At 45.9% G+C, this 22,631-nt stretch overlaps 1 protein-coding gene across 1 annotated transcript in view; it reads right to left on the reverse strand.

Moving 5' to 3' along the window:
- The window catches only part of Stacl (SH3 and cysteine-rich domain-containing protein), a 362,911-nt gene that overhangs the window by 251,498 nt on the left and 88,782 nt on the right, over positions 1-22,631 (reverse strand). The gene's annotated exons all lie outside the window — the stretch shown is intronic.

Here is a 22,631-nt window from a genome sequence, read left to right on the forward strand (position 1 = left end):
TAATTTTGAGCGTCATCATTACATCATCATAATAATTAAGTTGTGAGCATTATCACCATATATTCGGTTCAGTTATTTATTTATTGAGTCCCCCACAGATGTGTTCATGGGACTTGCATGACACCTACTACAGCTGCTGCTTCTGCTCCTCCTCCTCCTCCTCCTCCTATTACTACTACTACTACTACTACTACTACTACTACTACAACCAGCACATACGCTACCACCACCACCACTACAACTAGAGCCACCAATAGTAATAGCACAAATAGTACTAGTACTACTACTATTAACTGCTACTGCTACTGTTGCTACTAACTATCACCACTACTATTACTACCACTACACCTACCACCACCACCACCACCACCACCACCACAACCAGTGGTGGCGGTGGTGTAAGTTGGGTTTGTAAGTTGGGTTTGTAAGTTTTGTAAGTTGGGCGTGCTTTTCATTCCTGTAACTTTCCACGCTACTTTGGCATCCTTGATTGATTATCAATCGCAGATTAGACAGGTGCCATCAAAACAACATGGTCGCCACAAGTTGCCTACATTGCCCCCTCCCTATTGGAAGACTTATATAATATTATCGAGGGCCTTACGCGCCAAAATCCCGATATTATTGGGAGGAATGCCGTAGAGGAGGGCTCCATATGGGGAGGTCTGGCGTGGCACAGCACACGGGCCTATAGCGTTTCGGGCTGCTCGGTGAATTTCACGGCTGACGGTTTTTTTCGTCCGCCATGTTCTCTCTTCGACCACCGCTCATCGATATAAGTGTAGTCCGCGAACGTCTCTGACGCAGCCTTTACGTTTCTCTCTGTGCCTTTTATGCCCTATTTATCCCTTTCTCTGTGAAACGCTGCTGGGGTGTCCCACCTTGCTGAAGACAGTCACAGGGATTACTTTTTTTAATTTCCTCAGTTAAAGCTACTACTCTCCCCCGCCTCCCTCCTTGCTACACCATTCCGCCTCCATGAAAACGTTACCACCATGGTCGGGACAGATCCCATGACCTGCGGGTCATCGGCCGACCACCGTAACGGTTACACAAACGCGGTGGACTGCTGCTGAGTAAGGCGAAAATACATATGCGCTCAGCCGTTACGTGGCGCAGTATATTGGCCTTATCGGGTTGAGGTGTCGAGATAAATCGCCTCTGTTCTCGCACGGGAGCCGCGTTTGGTGGAAGCCTGTTAGTCAAAGTCGATTCAAAGTTCCTGTAATCCCAACTGAAGCATATGACGAAGGATAAAAAAACAAGGAAAGTACGCAGTCATGAGGAGTACAGCATATGGAAATGCATGGAGAAAAAACGAGATTATAGGGAGCGAAAAATGTTTAAAGAATATCAAGGAAAAAATCGAATTCCTAATAACGACGCCAAAAAGAGTGAAGAAAAGCGGAAATCAATGCGCACAGGCAGTCTTTTAGGACTGAGTGGCCCCTTTCGCAACCTGTGCTTCTCACTCAGACCGACTACGTCCGCGCGGAGGCGGTCATCGACCCCGGATAAAGCTTGCGCGACGTGGCGAGTGCTTGCGAGTTCAACGTATATATATCGAATTAGTTTTCCGGATCTCTTCGTCATAAGCAGGATATAGAAGCGTAAAATAAAGGTACGATGTGTGTACCACTCGCGATGGAGTACCGAAACGTTGGAGCTTCCAACCAGAAAGCGACGAAGCCGTCACGTAGTTCTTGTGGTCAACTGGATTCGCTAAATGACTGTAGCACTTCCGTGCTTGAGTGTGCGCGTGTTTTAGGAGTTTGCCCTGCCGCAGTGGTCTAGTGGCTAAGATGCTCGGCTGCTGACCCCACAGGTCGCGGGATCGAATCCCGGCCGCGGTGGCCGCATTTCCGATGGAAGGGGAAATGTTGTAGCCCCGTGTACTCAGATTCGGCTGCACGTTAAAGAACCCCAGGTGGTCGAAATGTCCGGAGCCTTCCACTACGGCGTCTCTCATAATCATATGGCGGTTTTCGGACGTTAAACCCCACATATCTATCTATCTTTAGGAGCTTGCTCCGTATGGTTGAGCCTTGTTCATTCGTTCCGCCGTCGTAGCCACGCTCCATCTTGAGTACACCGCACGGTGGAGCAAGTGACAGGGTCAGAATGGAACGCCATGCGGACGTCTCTTCTTGCGTGAGAGGGCACGCTGGGGAGCGACACTACGCTAGCCAAACGCAAACTCCGACGCGGGACGCAACCGACAGGACGGGCGTCCGTTGGGGCTTCCATAGTTGGCACCGTTCTAAGGCACGGGGCGCTTGCGACTACCGGTTGAATTTGCTGATTTTTTCGGAATAAGGGGGAGGAGGGGCTGCAACGAACCTTCGAAATAATAATAATAATAATAATAATAATAATAATAATAATAATAATAATAATAATAATAATAATAATAATAATAATAATAATAATAATAATAATAATAATAATAATAATAATAATAATAATAATAATAATAACATAATAATAATAATAATAATAATAATAATAATAATGACAATGATGACGATGATGTTGATAATAATAATAATATTATTAATAATATTAATAATGGTTGTGTTTTAACGCCCTAAAACATTCGCTGCCCTTGATCGAGCCCGTCTTTGTATGACGGCTGAGTGGATGTACCCAGATTTAACCTCGGAGCACGCTTCTTCATCATCATTCACTTCGTGGACATGGCGTCATTTTGTTAAAAATTTGGCAGGTCCCACGTACCTGGTCGTTATGCGAAGCATGTGCAGGGAAGGTGACCATCCCGTGATTTTTGGAATGAGCTGCATGTAGTGAAATGACGCTAGATATGTGTACAAATGTTGCACGCACAGACACACGTTGAAGAGTTGCATTGTTTATATAACTAGCTCTTTGCACTTGCACAACGATGCCAACTGGAACGTGCGTTTTAGCAACACCAGAAGGTGATATGAAGCGCTGTTGCTCGTGAGGATGCTGGCCCGGGACACTGCTACATAAATCAACTTCAGCGCATGGCAAGTAACCGCAATTGACGCTAACCCGACGTGACGGCTGTATGAAAGGAGTACATGTGTAATGTTTATAAGATTAAATAGGCAGCACCGCAACCAATATTGACATTTCACGAACATAAGCGTCTACTTGAAAAGTGGTTCCGAGACCAGGCGTAGCACTGTGGTAAAATGCTTCATTGTCACGCAGAATGCTTGGGTTCGATTCCAGATGGGACCCTGACATTTATTCTTTGCGTGCGTCGGGTTGACGCTGCCGATGTCGGAATTACCAATGTGTGTTCTCGTAACTCCTGGGTAGATAGTGTGTGAATCGCATGTGGCACATGCCCGCATTTCGCCGGCACATACCCGCCCGTGGGTATGTGTTACTGTCTGGCGGGAAGTAATTTATGACGTACGTGACGGGATTGTGACACCATTAATGCCTTCACCAGCGCGTCATATTCGTCAAACCATCTTACCCTCCCATGCTATTTTTGGTTCATGCAAAGTTAAAGGGGGGGGGGGGGGACCACGAGAGCACCCAAAGGTAAGCGGCTAGATAAATAAATAAATAAATAAATAAATAAATAAATAAATAATTGCGCCTAAAGTCACCGAAGTTCGCTAAAAATGCTTCGCATTTAAAAGGGAGAACTTAACTGGCTATTGTTCGGCGAGTTTTGCTGCATATCTATGTGTTGCCTTGAAGCGAAGAACAGATGCCACGTGACAAGCCACGTGAAATTTAGTTCTGACGTTGCAGCTGTGTACGAATCCACAGCGGACGCGTTCTTTGGCTTGTCTGTTTATTGTCTCTCCGATTGTGCTGCAAAACAACGACATCCAAGCACCCATAAATCAGAGCATATGATGATGATGAAATAAAGACTTATTTTTCGAAACAGTGTTCCCGAGTTTGTGAGCTCGGGGTCACACTAGGTGGGAGGGTCCCTTATTCCAGGAATCCTCTGGACGCAATCACCTCCCGGGCCCTGGCGACAAGTCCTCGTTCGTCGTCTAGGTCACGTGCAGCAATGAAGCATGTGAAAAGAAAAAGTTTAACGATAGACTAACATCAGTCATAATTGTGACGGAACAACATTGTAGCGGCCACGAAACACACAAAAGCGAAGCACACTTTAACACGGCTTTAATCTGGCACCCATTTCCGCCAGTCTCACTGATGCTGATGCTGATGACCTCTGATGGATGGCGCTTACCCACAAAGGGGGATGGGCCAAGAACCGGGCGGCAGGATACTTAAATGAAACTAAACTAAAAATGAAGCCAATCTGAAAAAGTAGCGTAAAATAATACTACCAAAAATCAAAAATGTGTGCTGAGCAAGCGGTCAAACCATCTTTTATTTTTGAAAGACATTACTATGAATTATAAACTAAAGATCTGAAAAGGTAGTGGTTCACTAGCATGGTAATCTTTTAGTTGCGTTGATGTAGTCAAACACAGCGGAGCATACATCCCTGTGGCAGTAACCAAATGAAGCTCCGCCAAGTGATAAAATTACTGGTAAATTTACTTGTATTCCTAGCTTTTGTAATGGGGCTACTAAAAATCTTTTTCTCTGATAAGAATAACGACGACAGAATAAAAAGAAATGTTCAATTGTTTCAATTTCGTTGCACCAAATACATAGCGGTGACGCCTTGAGCTGAGCTTTATTAAGGTAATAATTTAGTTGTGGAACTGCACAGCGCAATCTGGTATAAGTGATCTCTAACTGGCGAGATAAACACCACTGTTTATTCCAGCAATAGCTCAAATGCTCGAAATCTTTGAAGTTATCCAATTTACCTTTTCCCCATTGCAGGCAAGCATTTCGGAACCTTAGCGCGGTTACGTAAGCCGTATCTGGCAAAACTGGAATGGTGGGCCCACCCAGGGATACTGCTGCTAAAGAGTCCGCCATTTCGTTCAAATATAATCCGCGGTGGCCTGGTACCCATAGCAAATGCAGTTTTTTTACGTTTTTCGGTACTAAATGCCGAAACGTATTCATCAGCTCTGAATTTACTGCCGCAGAAAGTGCATTACAAACTGATAACGAATCTGTAATGATCACTGCTAATGATTCGCTTGAGGGTAATTTGCGTAGGGCAAGAACAATGGCCAATAATTCTGCCATGAATACCGGGGTATAATCTGGGAGTCGAATCGAAAAGGACCAGTCCAAAAAAGGAGAGAAGATGCCAACCCCAGCCTTTTCTTTTGACACAGATGCATCAGTCGCTATGATATTGCTTATCTCTAGGTGGGCTAGATGATCTGCTAACTGGTCATTTAAATACCTATATGCCAATTGTTTCGCGTTATGAGGAAATATATCATCGAATTGTATGCTAAGCATTGAATTTAGATTGTGTATTGGACGAATATGTCTAATTTTTACATTCAGTTGCTTTAGTAGCGCTTGTGCAAATACTATTTGCGGGGTGTGTAGTCGCGACCAATGGGTTTCGAAAAATAAAGTCGGTTCTTGAATGAAAGCGTAAAATGAGAGTCTTTGGTGTGAACTGTATATCTTTAAGAATGCTTGCACAGTAAGAATTTTAAACCTATTTAGCAGAGAAGGTAGGCGAGCTTCCATATACAACACGTTGTTTGCAACAAACTTTGGTAGACCCAGACACAAACGCAACGCTTCTCTTTCCAGCAGTATTAGGGGTCTCACTTTATAGGCTGCGCTGCCAGAAAATAACACGCATCCGAATTCCATGATGGGCCGCACATAAAGTTTATATATCATTATTAGCACATCTCTTCTTAAACCCGTTTTACGGTTTGCAAGCTTCCGTAGCCACCCCATGGCCCGTGTTGCCTTGGAGTACACATCATCAATGTGACTTCTCCAATTTAATGTGTCATTATATATGATGCCCAAATATTTAAGGAAATTCGCCTGCGGAATGAGCTCATTTCTGTACATTAACGAGATGTTGATAGGCTGCAGAAAAGAGAATGCAAGGAGCACACTTTTCTTTACGTTCAGGGTCATATGAATATTTTTAAGCCATCTTTCTATCATATTGAGATAATTTTGTAGACTCTGGTATAATGATTGAAGGTCGGTATTACTTGCGAAGAAAGCAATATCGTCCGCGTACACATATAACTGAATATCCTTAGCTGATGGAATGGAGCTTAAGAAAATGTTAAATAAAACTGGCGACAGGACAGCCCCCTGTGGTACACCACGTGTCTGCTTATATCTATTCGATGAGTACCCATCTTTAAAGCAGTAATATTCTCTCCCTCTTAAAAACTCCGACACCCACGCAGTGATGTAGTTGGGAAAGTGGTGATATTCCATCTGTTTTAATAAAATTGAATGCTCAACCCTATCGTACGCTTTAGCCAAATCTAAAGTAACTAAAGCACAGTATTGGCGCCGACGCCGAGCCAGTTGTATTCGGCTCTCTAAATCAACATGCGCACACCATATTGAGCAACCGGATCTAAAACCAATTTGACTGGGGTTTAATATTGCGTTATTATTAATATATTTCATTATCCGGGCATTCAAAACTCTTTCAATTAGCTTAACCAGATTTGACGTGATTGATATCGGCCTTACATTGTCCAAGGCGAATCCTTTTTCCTGCTTTTTAAGAAGTGGAATCACTTTAGACAGCTTCCATTCCACAGGTATCCAAGCTTTTGTCAAAGAAAAATTCACCAGATTAAGTACTTCAGTTGGACAAATCTCGAATATTACTTTTATCATTGAATTTGTTATCCCGTCTGGTCCAGGTGCCGAAGGAGATAAGTGCCTTATTATCTCTGCCAGCTCATCTAAACTAACCTCCTCGAAATCCTCGCCTGCCATTGGGTTCACAATGTGCAGTGGTAGAGTTGACATAAATCTATCTTGAAGCCCTTTCGCAATATTTTCTACTAAATCAGAGAGCTCACGGGGGGAAAGAACAGAAGAGTAAATATTTTCAGCGGGTGGTAACATCTTTCGAGATCTTAAAAATCTGAAGAGCGCTTTTTTGTTTTTAGCCCTAGAAAGATACTCATGTCGTTTCATATTATAACCATCTTTTGCTGTACTTACTGTGCGTTTGAAGTCTGCTGCTGCGAATAAATAATCACACCAATTTTTTGGACATTGGTTGACCAGCAGTTGTTTCCATGCAGCTTTCCGTTTTCTATAGCTTCTCGTGCACTCTTCAGTCCACCATGGACTAAAAGAACCTCTTGTGGCCGAGTCTAATTTAAACGTTGCGTCTTTTACTGATCTTTTTAACACTGCACACAGACTCATAGCCCTAATGTCACCTTGTATGTCCTTGCGGTGATTAAAAGTAGCCCTCAAGTTTTTTTCTAATTTTCTGTAGTTGAGGAATGAGCGGGCCTTTTCGGCGACATGTATTCTTGGAAAGTTCAGTACAAAACTAATAGGCAAGTGGTCACTGTTAGTAGCACAGTCTAAAGTTTGCCACGAAGATATATTTAGAGATGAGCTTGAAAATGTCAAGTCAATTACAGATTTAGAGAGACCTCGGACAAAAGTAGCAGATTGCGAATTTAAACAAGATAAATTCTTGTCGATAGCCCATTCCAACAATCGTTTTCCGCTTAAATCTGTTTTAAAACCCCAGGCCACATGATGTGAATTGAAGTCTCCAGTGATTAATATATCCTTTCTGCAGGCAGAGAACATATCGTCTAGACTTCGTGTGTCTTGCACCCCGGCTGGGAAATACGCATTTACAAACGACAAGGGAGAAGCGTCTGGTAATATTATGTCTACTATCAAAATTTCACAATCTGGAGTCACACAACGATAAGAGATCGTAGCTTTGTGACTAAACTTAGTTGCTATCAAGACAGCAAGCCCACCACCTCTGCTAGGTCGGTCCAATCGAAATAGCCGATAATTTTTTAGGTGAAACTTCTGGCTGGTTGAAAGCCAGGTTTCTTGCAGTGATATAATATCCGGGGAAAGTTGTGAAGAAAGGTATGATAGGTCTGTGGCTGCGGAAAATATAGATCTGCAATTCCACTGTAATATGGTTAGTGAACCTATTTTGACGACAGAACCGTCGCAGAAACTGCTTGGTCCAAAATGTCCTTTCGCAAAAAGTCTTTCTTAGACATGTTCTCAAAGAATTCTTTTTTGGATAGATACTTTTTAGATTTCGAATTATGCGAAGAGTTTTTTGATTGGGGAGATCGGGTTCGCTTCAGAGCCTTATGAGAGTCCATATCCATATCTGCACATGCTTCCGAATCATCCGTAAGATCACCGTCTTCCGTTGTTTTGGAAGTCCCTGCCTCAGGAGAAACCGCTCGCTGACGTGTTGTCGCACTTTCTATTTCCGTACGCTGCGATACCAATGATGTCTGAGGAGCCCAGTCGTTCGTAGATGCTACACCTAGAATTTGCGATAGTTGATTGGAAACCAATTGTGCCAAACTTTCAAAAAGGTTGTTTGTGAGGCGTTCCATTGCCTTTTCCATAGCCTTTTCTACGGCCTCTGCGATAGATGTTGCGAGAGATGCATCCGTGGCGGTGGCATTACGTGCTGCAACACTGGCATATCCTTTGGATCTCTCCTGCATTTCTGCAACGGCTTCTCTGCGAGAGCACCTCTTGCGTTCTACAATATCCAATACGGCAAGCTCCCTTTCTTTTGCTGCACAGTCTGCGGAGTCTGCAGGGTGCGCCCCATTACATAAGCAGCACCTCTCTTTCTCAGAGCTGCACTCGCGGCTGTCATGATTTTCACCACACAGACGGCATCTAAGAACTGATCGGCACCCTCTGACGCTATGTCCATATCGCCAACATTTCAAACACTGCAGGGGTTTGGGGGAAAGTGGCTCTACCTTATAGATCAGTGGCCATGCCTTAATTTCGGAAGGTCGGACTGTTCCTAAAAAGGTGACTATCACCGATTCCGTTGGCGATTTTATGTTGTCAATTGTACGGGTGCACCTGTACACTGAAATTACACCCGCCACCGAAAACAAATCGAGCACATCTGCAGGTGTCAGGCTTGTGTCTACACCGCGGACTAATCCTTTCGAGCATGCGAGGTGTGCCGGAATAAATGGGCTTACCGGATGCGCTGCGAATTCGGAACATTGCAGGAGCTCACGAATGCATTCCTGATCTGCGGAACAGCACAGGATGCCTCCGCGACCAAACTGGCGGACCTCAGTGATCTCCTGGGGATGTGAAGTGGCTTTTCGAAGCTCCACTTGAATCGCCTTTGGATTCTTGATCGGAATACTGCCCCCATCTTTAGGTACCAGCGCCACAGGGACACTTCTCGCTCCACTGCGTAACAAATAGTCTATCGGCCAATCCTTGGCGGGGGTGGAAGCTAACCAAGGGGAGTGCCCTTGGCCGGGGGAAGAAAATGACATCAAACTGGAATGACTCGCTTCAGCTGAGAAAGACAATTACAGTTACCAGAAAATAAAGAACACTCAAATAACAATAAGGATACTGCCGCCCGATCCTGAGCCCAGGCAGCTTCTTCACAGTCAAGCCTCACAGCCGAAATGCCACGCTGGCTGACACGCTGGCTGACACGAGAGACGTGTCTGTCTCACTGCTCTCCAAAACACTTCGTCTTCCTCGTTCTCTGTCTTGCGCCTTTCCTCTGCTTGTATCTCACAATCCGTCAGTTTACCCCATAACATTATATAACACCTACCAGCACAAACCCTTTACACTAGTCGGCGACTTCAACGCAGGCATTGTAAACCTTAGGACCTGGATTTGTCGTCGACTCTTTATGTCCCTTTATGTCACTTAATTTACCATTTATGGGCACCGTTCTGGTAACGTATACGGTTACTCGCCCCCGCAACACCCAGAACTTAGCCCACTCGTCATGATTCACTTCCTGGAGACGTGTGAATTTTTTTTCCATTATATATGAAGCTTTATTTTTTACTTCTTCAACTTGCTGTCGCCTCTTGAGCCTTCCTCAGTGCCGGGTAAAAAACCAAAAATTTTTCGATTAACCTCCCGACCTTCTACTTAAGCTTCCTCTGTCTCTTTGTCTGTCTGCTTCAGGCACGCAGACAGACACGGGGGGCACGACCTTGACTTGGGGGGGAGGCAACCCCTCAAAATGGCCATTTTTTGCTCTCTATGCCATGGCGAAGAAAATTTCTGGGGAGGGTCTTGTGCTCGGTGTGCCACCCCCCACCCCTGGTTATGCCCCTTATTTTCTTGTACTTACGTCAGTTCTTAGTAGAGCCAACAGTCGGGCAAACTAACCTCCATAGTAGCTTCACTAGTAAGCAAGCATGAAGTTCTCGTCCGCGTCAGATCAAACGGACGCCATTAGCGCAACCATCGAAAAACGGAAGTGAGTAGAGAGAGAGAGAGAGAGAGAGAGAGATAAAGATGCAAGGAAAGGCAGGGAGGTCAACCAGACGCACATCCGGTTTGCTACCCTGCACTGGGGAAGGGATAAAGGGTAAACCACTAAAATAACCTTGCTCTATTGTTTTATCACTTTCTTGGCCGCTATTCACTGGCGCAGCTTCGAGTGAGAAAGTTTTACAAGAGTGAATCGTAAACCTTGGGTAAACACCTTCCTTGCAGCAGTACAAAATTTTGGTCATCATTACTACGCAGTCCCACTATGAGTGTTTTCTTAGTTGTTCATGTGCTACGGAATAGTGTCTTCTGTTCTGTAGCAGACTTTTAAATTACTGACAGCAACCAATCGCGTATACCTTCCTCTCAGCGGACATCAACAAGCGTTTTATAGCTCTTACAATAAATAAAGTAATGTTTCTTCCACAGAATAGAGAAATCCACAATGCACTAGCAAAGGCTTATTGGTAATATTCCTAACGTGCCAGCCACTAATGTCATTGTTGTTGTTTGATGCACAACATTTCTACGGAACATGCATTCATGCAGATGCCGATCTACGAGTTTAAGGAATGACCCTTGCAGTATTTCGTAACATACGGCAATCATGCCATACTTGCATGCACTGACAACAATTATAGTACAACAACAACGAAAGACGTGCGCTACGAGATAGGCACTGATCAACAAGGTTTGGAATGCAGAATCGGTTTGTTAGCCCCGAAGCCCTCGTTGCACCCGTGCCTCTCTGTCAGACAGTGAAAGGTTACAGCAGCGCCAGTGCTTCATTACTCAAGTTGCTCTGGGCTCTGTGTGACATTCATTAACGACTCGTTACCGCTGATTGCCGCGTCTGCCACATCACCTTACACGCCTCCACAGGCTAGGTCTGGTTTCCAATCGGGAAAGTTACTGGGGATGGCAACGAGCTGCCCGGCTCGATCACTCTTGCGTCAAGGATAATCACGAAGCAAGTCGCCGAGGCGGCGAAATGGGTCTGCGTTGCGCAAGACACACGAAGTAAAAGGTAACGCCATTAACTCATTAGCACGCATTATACTGGGAGGCCCCTTGAGGGGTATGGACAGTCATGACGAAGCAAACACGCCTTGGGTGATGTTTCGTTCGGGTAACGTGCCTTCTCTGGTTTTGCGGAGTAAAGAATTCATTTTTTTTATTGCAATCGCTGTCATAATCAAATTTCCAAGCGCACGGATAACCTCAATTAAAGTGACATCGGTACCTTATGACGATCACTGATGTTGAAAAAAAAAGGTATTAAAATGTACTGAAGTTCATATTTTACATACATTCGGCTACTTTTATGCATTTACTGCACGACACATTTAAAAAAGAACTCAGTGAAAGGGAAAAATATGCGACCCTGCTATGAGGAAAAGGTGACCGTGGCACTTTCGCGACAAATATTAGCAGAGGCGTATGAACTAACTGATACGAAAAAGAAATCAAAACCAGTTTTCATCCCAAGTGAAAACTGTAACATTATCGAGCGGTAGTGGCTGGAACTGCAGAACATTAGTTCGCCTGTGTATTCCCAGAGGTTACTTGCTGCTTCCTGATGTAACAGTGGAGCAGTGTAAACTCGCCGTAACTGCCCCGCCGTGGTGGTCTAAGGTACTCGCCTGCTGACCCGCCGGTCGCGGGTTTGAATCGCGGCTGCGGCGGCTGCATTTCCGATGGAGGCGCAAATGATGTAGGCCCGTGTGCTCAGATTTGGGTGCACGTAAAAGAACCACAGGTGGTCGAAATTTCTGGAGCCCTCCACTACGGCGTCTCTCATAATCATATGTTGGTTTTGGGACGTTAAACTCCACATATCAATCAGAACTCGCTGTAACGTGCCTGTCGTAAACGGATAGGGTAAACATCATGGAACAGGCCCGTGCTATCTACATTCTGTTCATCTTCGTTCTCTTTTGCGTCGCTCCCATGAAATCCCAGAACACGTGTGCCTAATTCTCCGGCGTGGCCTGCAATAACCATGGTGGATAAAAGAACGAGTACAGAAAGAGAGACAGAAAAAAAAGGAAGAGGGGGTTGATTAGAAGGAAGCGAGAGGAGAATCATCACAGAAAAGATTCTCCACTAGGCACGATTCAAAACCGCGTGTTTTAGATACGAAGGCAAGCATCCTAGCTACTCGGCTACGCAGCTATGCGCTCATTTGACTCGGGGACGACCCAATTGCGTGCTTCGTTTTTCGCGTTCCATAGGTATGAGTGACATGTTTCGTCTTCCGTTTTGTGCTACCGTGTACAGTGTAGTGCAGCTTCCGTATGCAACAGTGGTGTATATCCGTCGTCTGCTGATACGAGTGTGTTGGTGCCGACTGCGAGAACTGCTGCTATAAGCGCCTTTGAAATACAACGGCGTCGACGGGCGAATGTCGCTCAAGTGAGTTCAGTGGAGCGATGGCCACGGCAGGAGGCAGCGGGGAGGCCTTCGCGCATTCACGGCTTAAGCTGAGAACTCCGTCTCTGGCGTTTGTGAAGTTGAGAGCATCTCAACCCGACTGGCTGCCATGGAGATACCGAAGCAGGGCCGAAATGCTCGTTTCTTCAACAAAGCGAGCTATCAGCAGGCTGCGTTGCTTACCAGCACTCTGCATGTGATGCACATGTCCACATAGTGGTCGCCAGCCTGCAAATCACGCTCCTTCGCTGAAGCAGACCAGGGGTTTAAGAATGGTTGAGTGAAAACTCATTCGTTTTCACTTGCACGGTTCCCGATCGTCCGTGGTTTAAGCGTGGTTTGCGCGATGCTTCAGTGCGTGCCGTGTCTCCCGAAAGTGTATACCGGTCACGAGTCATTGGTTGTAGTGGTAGAGAGAAGATACGTCACCAGATGTCAACATAGGCGCGTCAACATCTAAGGATGCCGTAGCCACTAAACACCAATAGACATTGCATATTAATGTGTAATGAACATAACTACTGTGAAGACACGTTTTATTTTCGTGTGTTCTACCGACTCCTATATAGGAGGTATCAATGACATTCTTTAACGTCGTTAACGCCAACGGGAGACATGAGACGCGATGCCATGGCGGTCCATTAAACTGCGCCTCAGTTAATTCCTGCCGTAATTTAGCGTTGTCCATGATGTTGAATGGCCTATAGTGGCAGCTCGAAAACACTGCGGATATTGTTTTGGGCGCTGTAAAACTCTGCCGTGCAGCCAAATTTCATAATAAAGGCATTTTAAGCCAATCGAAGAGGCGTTAGCAGCCGTCTGGGTGAGTCAGTTTGCCATTGACAAAATTTAACCGCATGGTGGTAGTCGAAAATATCCAGAATTGACATTGGTCCAGAATAACACCTTTCGTGATCGTGGTATACAAAAAATGCGCCCCCTATTACGAAGACAATTTAAGCGGTGAAGCTGCTTATGGCCTTCAGCCTTGTCGGCATTCGTGTCTCTACACAAAATTGATACCGAAACTGTACAACTGCGCAACGAAAAACGAAAACATCTGTGTAAAAAAAGCCGGCTTCATGTGAACATCAAGCAAATATACGACAGCACAATGGAGGATCACCTGTGCCACTTGTGCGTCCGTCCGTGCGTGCGTCCTTTGTACTAGTTTACGACCTCGACGTCGACATTATGGACTTTAGGCCCTAGCTGCAGCCACTCGTCATCGTTCACTTCATAGATGGGTGAATTTTTTCCGAGGGAATCATCAGCGCTGCCAAAAATGCGCCAAGCGTCCGAACGTGCTATCTGGTGTGTGACATAGCGCTGAAATCTGGAGATCTCCCGTACATTCTACCGTTGTCTCTCAGTTGCGTGTAGGTTCTAAAATCTGGTGAAGTAATATGGCAAGTAGAGCATGGTGGTTTCAACAGTTGCGACAAACTATAACTAAGACTAAAGTTATAATAATAATATATGTGAGTTAACGTCCCAAAATCACAATATGATTGTGATGCCGTAATGAAGGACTTCGGAAATTTCGACCACGTGGGGTTCTTTAACGTGTAACTAAATCTAGGTAAACGGGCCTCAAACATTTTCGCCTCCATTGAAAACGCAGCCGCTCTAGCCGTGATTCATTCCTGTGACCTTCGAGTTAGCTTTCGAGTGTCATAACCGCTAGATCACCGTGGTGGGGCCAAAAAAAGTTAGTCAGCGCTTAATAATGTTACCATCGATGTATGTGGGTGGGCGTACGTACTTTGGCACATAATTTGACGCACACACTTTTTTGTTGTCGTCGTTTTGTCATTCAATCTCGCAGTAACAATAGATAAGCAGCAAAAGCTGGCGACATAGATTATTTGCGCCAGGCAGTAATTGACCAACCCTAGCTGGAATCAGAATTTCTTCAACCTCACTGACCATTCCGCCATAAATATCCGGTGTTAGCCGTAATATAGCCAAGATTAAAAGGAAAACTTAGCCCACGTCAGGCGACCACCCTTAAAGGATGCTGGTAGTGGAGACGAGGGGGGGGGTGCAGGTCACGTATAATATGACATGACACCATATGGTGTAACCTTAAGAGACAAGAAGAGAGCAGGGTGGATTACGGAACAAACGGGGATTAAAGATATCATAGTGTAAATCAAGAATCGGAAATGGTCATGGGCCGGGATGTAGCGCGTGGACAGGATAACCGCTGGTCATTAAGGGTAACTAACTGGATTCCCAGAGAAGGCAAGCGGGTTAGGGGGAGGCAGAAGGTTAGGTGGGCAGATGAGATTAAGAAGTTTGCGGGTATGAAATGGCAGCAGCAAGCGCAGGACCGAGTGGATTGGCGGAACATGGGAGAGGCCTTTGTCCTGCAGTGGATGTAGACAGGGTGATGATGATGATGATGATGATGATGATTACACATGGCGCTGTTCTGTATATCCGTAGTGGTTTGTTAAGTGAGCCTCCCTGAGCTCCCGATCAGACGACTCCTAGATCGTCTACATCTACAGGCACGAATTCCACACAGAGGAGCGGGTAGGAGGGCCCGAACACTGAAGCATGCGATACATGCTCAAATCCTCTCCACCAATATGACACATTAGTCGCACGCTGACCACCGAGAGGTGTGGGATCTTGTTCTCCGGTGTCACTACGACTCTGAACGAAACGTATTACACACGGACATCGGTGGCCCTTACCGCTGGGGTTGGCATACGGCCAACCACCGCGTTGTCCCCCCCCCCCCCCCCCCCCCCATCGTCCACAAAGACAGGCACGTGGATGGTCTTTCTATCCGTGCACCCAGTGCTACCCCATGCCCAAGAGGGGGCCATAGCACTATAGCTATCTCGCACGACACTTCTAAAGTTAAAATATAAGACTCCAGAGAAGCCTGCCGAAATTTCGAACTGGAATGGTCCTCACCCCTGGCTGCCACAATTCTTGAATCCTTTCCGCGAGTAGGTTATCCTTCTCCGCGCTCACTAATCCGGACTCCAGGCCATCATGGCCTTGCAGGCGACGATGCTGCACGCGCTGCCGCCCGTTCACTTATTTCTGGGTCATTGCCATCGATGACCCCGGCGATCCAGAAGATAATGCTCCTCTCCTGACATTTAAAGAGATAATTACCCATTACCGGGACGACCACTGCCACTCTCCTGAGCCCTGCAAAGGACTTAGGAAGGTGAACGAGAGAATTCCTCTCCATCGGTTCACTAATACTGTACCGTGGTACTGTGTACGGCCGTGCTTAAGTGTTTTCACTCTTAATTTTTCGACCTCGTTTAGTACTCTGAGGAGGTGGCTGACACATACTACATTGCACCGGCATGCCAGCTCAATCCATCTTTGCTCCCGAACCCCAACTCAGCCCGATAGAACTTGGAGGCGGCCCAGCTCGGCTTCCAGAATCGACCTTCTGGCCGAGCAAGCCGTGGTCCGGCGTGCCAAGATAGCGGCCACGTTCAATGTGGTTCCTGACCAAGGACCCTACCTGGTAGTGTAAGAGAGCTGAACCGCTATTGGCACCGGTTTTCTAAACAACTGCTTAACGTTTGTTTACTAAACCACCGCCACTATCACCACCATATATTCGTAGTGTTGGTCATGGTCCGTGGCACCTTTCTGTTGCACGTTTATGTGAGATACAAATAAGGACAATTTTCTTTCAATTTGTACGATTAAAAGTTATGTTCCAACACACTCAGGTGCGCATAGGTGGAAAGCTTTTTTCAAGCGATTTCTTAGAGCGTGGGTTTGTATCCCGCATAGTGTAAATGAATACGCGCTCATTGAAAGTGACTTGAAGGTAAGACAAGGAACGGGCGCTGCAGCGTCTATCGTGAATTATTCTATCCGTGTTTTATTCATGATTTTCCTCAGCCACCATGGTTTGTACTTCGGGGTATTGCTCAAGCAGGTTAGGAGAGCATATTGCTCTCCCATAGTAGAGTGCATCGTATTCTAAATCGTCGAACGTTTGTTCTAAACACCGAAAGGAGCTGCATACCCCGCGTTACAGAACATCAGAATGATCGCGGTTTGGAACCTTACCGGGGATATAGAAACGAAGTGCGAAGAAACCTTCATCAGAAGGTGGCATACACCTTTTTTTTGGGGGGGGGGGGGGGGGGGAGTGCAGATTTGGAATATTGCATTTCTTTTACCCTCCTTTTGAAACTCACTGGCAAGGACAAAAAAAATCTTGCTTCTCATCGCACATAATATGTAATACTGTTCGAACTTAGGGCTTTTTGTTTTTCCTTTCCTCTTTGTTTCCTTCAGTGATTCGTGATCGGTGAGAGTTTTGCAGTGCTGTAAGTTGCATCGTGTCTACGTCCTCTTATTAGTACGTGAGTCAGTACGTGCCACTGAAATGATTTTGTTACACCAGACAGTTCTATTCACCTGGAGTGCCGTTACTAGTTTGCAATAAGCTCCCCTGTTTTAACCGTTTATTTGCCCTCCTAAACTAGAGTACATTGTGCCCTAAATCGTCGAACATTGCTCTAAACACATCTTCAAAGTTCAGAGTACCGAGAAAGTGTATGGCCCTCCCGTAGTAAAGTGCGCTCAGTGCTCTAAAGCGATCACAATTTATTCTCTACACAGTACTTCACCGCATTAGATAGTGAACATGTGCTCAAAGTGAATTCGATCGTATCCCGAACACAATTAAGCATCTAAAACACCGTTGACTGGTAAGTTTGAGGTGAAAGCCTTTCGTCCCATGCTTTCGTCTGTCTGTTTGACCCTCCTTTTTTCCTTCCGTCCGTCCGTCCGTGCCATGGCATGGTGCCAGGGGGCCGCCGGGGCGCGCCATTGGACGCCGGGCGTGTCGGACTCTTCCGTGCTCGCGCTTATTTGCTGTGTCCAGCGTGTCCAAGCATGCAAGATGGCAGACGCACGCATCACGTATCATTCTGACCGACCCCGTCTCAATGGGCACAGGCGTTCCCCGAACACACTTTAGAGTTTCTGAAGTGTGCTTCAGTTTAAATAAACGCCGCTGCGTTCGGATTTCCCTGAGCAAAATTTTGCGCCCTATGGATCGTAGGTATCTTTAAGGCAAAAGCCCTAAATGTCTCATTAAACGTGAAAATCAGCCATGGACGTGAATGCGAGCGATGAAAAAAACAACAACAAAAAAACGTAATCACGTTGTGACGTTACCGTAAGACGTCATCATGGCGTCACAGATTGCAAAAAAAAAAACACGAAGCCTCCCTGACGTCATCACAAGATACCATTGCTTGGGTATAGGTGGGTTGATCACGGAGGCAGCGATAAACCAGGAGACGTGGAGAAAGCTTGCACTGCCAGTGATCTCTGAGGCCGTGAGAAACCACTTTAGGTGCAGAAATGTTTCGGAGAGTGGCGGCGTAGAATTCATGCATAGACTGCAAAAAAAAAAAAAGTAAAATGGCTGTCATTTTTGAGACAGCTTAGGCGAGAACGCAGATACCCCGCGTGCTTTTAACCCGCCAGCAACTGCTTTCGATGGCACAAGTGGACGGCTGATTCATTTGTCACATTCGAATGAACAATGCTGCCAAGCGCGCTTCCTTGAGTATTTAGAATTGATCGTGAAGTTTCTGGATGCCGCATTTTCGATGGAGGCGAAAATGCTGCTGGCCCGTGTGTTAAGATTTGGACGCACGTTAAAGAACCACAGACGGTCGAAATTTCCGGAGCCCTCCACTACGGCGTCTGTCATAATAATATGGTGGATTTGGAACATTGAACCCCACATATCAATCAAGTTTCTAGAGGCAGTCTTGATGGTTTAGGTTTTTTTGTCAAGGTCGCGAGTACGACTAGAGTACTCGAGTTTATTCTCGAACATTGCCTCAAGTGACCGCTTAAGCCCGTCGACCCGGGTGGCATTTTCGGCATATCGAACGGCCTAAAGTTGGTCGGCCAGCTCATCGCTGATGAATGCCGCCACCCAGCGGCAACGACGGTAACACAGCCGATCCGCAGCAGTGACCGCAGCCGCGCCCACTACTGCGGCTGCGGCTGCGGCTGCGGATGCGCAACCGGCCACTGCCCTCACACGGCGGTAGCAGGACGCCGTGCATTTAATTTTTTTTATTTGATCTCTGAGGCAGTCCATGTCTTAATTACTTCAAGCCATCTTCTTTTTATATGTGACAACATGTGACGTCAGCAGGTGATGGCATCGCTAGTCTTGGTGTCCCCTGATATCACGGTGGCGTCAGAGGATGACACAATCACGTGATATCACACGTGTTCGTGGCGCTTCCGCCGCCGACGTTTACCCTTCGCGTTTGACGTGGCATCTCAGCGCTTAATATTACAAATAAGTGCAACTAACTGACTCCATCGAGGAGCCCTTATGGGCGGAAATTGTGAAGCGCACTGAGACTCACTTACAAATTATATTTTGCGCTTAGGGCCCACTCGCACTCATTCTCTCTAAACTTTCTTCTCAGCTGGACTTGCTCAGACTCACGACTCAATCTAGGTCTGACTGAGCCGACTCATTTTTGAGTTCGCCGACCTAGGATGAGGAATCCGTCTCACAGTGTTGCAGAATGCTAAGTGTGACAATATATCATCAAGTAAAAAATAATGAACGCATGAAAAAAAAAGTACCCGTGCATATACAGGATATCAAGGTTGCTTCCTGTGAACATGCAGCATACCCTTTCTGTTCTGTTTTAACTGTTTTGCTGTGGAGAGGTTGAGGTGCCTATTGCCTCGGCTACTCCATATCACAAAGTTCTGCAGCGAAAAATAAAATAATAATACAGAACGGTACCCAAAAATTTACAATACGGAAAAAAAATAAAAAAAGCACACCTAATAGCATACTGAAACCAGTTCAAATAACATGCCAATACACAGTTTTCTTCACGCAGTTCACACAGTCATAAACTACTTACACGCGCACCTTACTAATCTAATGCCAGTATATACATGACCACATTTTACATAACACCCATCTCTGGCTGTCAGTCATAGGGGCTTGTCCAGTCCGGTCTCCACTAAAAATTCTGTCAGGAAGATTATTGCCTTTTTCTGGAGATGCATGCAGCATACCATGTCATGAGAAACGGGGTCACTGGCCCAAGCTGCGCAACCACGTGATGTACTAAAAATGAAAAGTTTAAGAGAATCAAGAGAACAGAGAAAAACCCGTCAAGCCAGGCCGATAAGGAACATCTCCGACGACAGTTACGGCGACTAATTACTCTGGCTGCGCCATTAAGTCAGTTCTCGGCGAGGCGGCCGCCGCTGCTTGGCATTAAGGATGTATGAGATATTTCTCGCCCGAGTTAGCGCGGAGAGGATCCCACGCCGCGAGCACTAACCGGAGCCGATCCTTTGAGTGGACGAGTGGTACGAAGAATGTGGAGCGAATTCGAGCCACGTGCGCGCTTTACTGTACCGTGTCCCCGATTTCTTCGCCTGGAATCGATCCGCGCTGACTTCGCCGCGTTAATTAAACACGAAAGTGTCGGACTTCAACTTATTAAAGCTTCGCAGTAGGCTGTGGCGCGCGCGCGTACTGAAATGGCGGCTGAATAATTTCGACCACCTGAGACTTTGTAAAACCCCTTCTAGCGCCAATTATGATTGATTGCTACTACGTCCAAATTGCAATTATACGTTACGAGGTGCTCGACAGTTTTATAAGCAAGAAAGTGCGTATGCTGTAGAGTGTTATATTGCCTCTATTACAATGAGTTGTATTGATTGATTGATATGTGGGGTTTAACGTCCCAAAACCACCACACGATTATAAGAGACGCCGTAGTGGAGGGCTCCGGAAATTTCGACCACCTGGGGTTCTTTAACGTGCACCCAAATCTGACCACACGGGCCTACAACATTTCCGCCTCCATATTAAATGCAGCCACCGCAGCTGGGATTCCAACCCGGGACATGCGGGTCAGCAGCCGAGTACCTTAGCCACTAGACCACCGCGGCGGGGCAATGAGTTGTATTAATTAACACACAAAGATGTATTTGCCGTCAACACAACATAGCCTCACTATGGCGTCACATGGCATGGCATCACACAGTGGCGCCATCGTACGAAACCGTCGTATGGTCAAAGGTCTGCCACGGCGGATTAGGGGCGACGGTGGTCGGCAGCTGACCGAAGGTCGCGGATTCAATACCGGCCACGGCGGACGCGCTTCGGTGAGGGTGAAGCGGTAGAGTCCGGTGTACTGCTTGATGTTGGCGCGCGTTAAAGGACACCAGGTGGTCAACATTGCCGGAGCCCTCTATTACGGCGTCTCTCATAATCATATGTTGGCTCTAGGACGTAAAACCGCAGATATTGTTGTATGGCCAAAGGCCTGGTTTCTAGAAGCCAGTGCAAAACCAGGTGACGGGCTGAACACCTCTCATTCGGGAGGCAGTGAAAAAGCATAAAACAAAACATCATGTTAGGGTCGCACCACACGTACCCGTCCCAGCGCGTCAGCGCGTTTCTTCAAATATATCAATTCCTTGCGGTATACATAGTGACGCTGGAACATTTTAAACAGCAAGTCATATGTAAATGTGAGCATTGAAGCAGCTTCATGGGTGAATCTCCTGAAAAGTCTCGTACTGGCAGACTTTGTGCCTTTAGGTTGTATACGAGGGACAATTGGTCAGCCGCCAGCCCGTAAGAAGTTGACGTGCTACGTGACGCCAAACAGGCTCATAAAGAGTGCGCCACACTCGCCGCCATGGCTACTGGTGGCGCTGACTGACACTCCCACGTTTAAATTCACATATATACCCAATAAAGTGGCTGGGCAAATAACCGCTGGGGTAGCTCAGTAATAGAGCATCGAACGCGTTATTCGAAGGTCGCAGGTTCGGTTCCTGTCCACGGCAAGTTATCTTTGCACCCAGTTTTCTTTCTTCACATTTACATCACAATTGGCCTAACAACTTCCGTATATTTTCCTTCGCATTATTGTCTTTGAGATCTCTTTAATGTTTTGTTAAAACACGGAAAGACGAGCCCTTAGGTGTACACTTCCGTCCCCTATATATATATATATATATATATATATATATATATATATATATATATATATATATATATATATATATATATATATATATATATATATATATATATATATATATATATATAGTCTTCGTGCTTGCGGGCTCGAACGCACTTGTGGGTTTGTTCATTGCTGAGTTTCGGTTTTGTTTCCAATAGAAGAACGGGCCGCTGTGCACTTTGCGACTTCATTTGAATGAGTGAGCGTAAGGTGGTTAAATTGGTAAAGCGCAACTGCGGAACATTCGCTGATTGTCGCTTCGTGACGAAGCAGCTCCAAGTCACGCGAAGTCAAACGGAGCCGAGAGTACGATGATTAGACCGATTGTGTTTTAAACATCACTCCCATGCTCGTTGAAGTTGTGTGCGATGCTTCTCTCATAGACACTAGCGCCAGAGTTTTTTCTTGTGTATGCATGGAAAACTCTATGATATATCTATTTTGCTTTATTTTTCTACCACACATTAGAGTTATTGAATCCACGCCGGGTAAATTGGAGCGCTCGTTCTGAGAGCCAAGCAGAAGGCGAAGCGCTGTCATCATTATGAGCGATAAAACTCGGTCTGCATGTCGAGTTTTATCTGCATGCCATACCGAGTTTTATCGCTCCTAATGATGATAGCTTTTTATTCACGACCGGCGGAGTTTCACTTCTCGAAAAAATTTGATTTTGTTTTCTTCGTGGGAGTGGGCATCCTCCCTCTCTTTCTGGCGTACTGAACCTATTTGTTTTGTTTTTTTTTTTGCTCACCGCTCAAGGAACAATTTGCTAACCAGCTGCGCTGTTAA

The sequence above is a fragment of the Rhipicephalus microplus genome, chromosome 10, assembly GCF_043290135.1.
Source record: "Rhipicephalus microplus isolate Deutch F79 chromosome 10, USDA_Rmic, whole genome shotgun sequence".
NCBI lineage: Eukaryota > Metazoa > Arthropoda > Arachnida > Ixodida > Ixodidae > Rhipicephalus > Rhipicephalus microplus.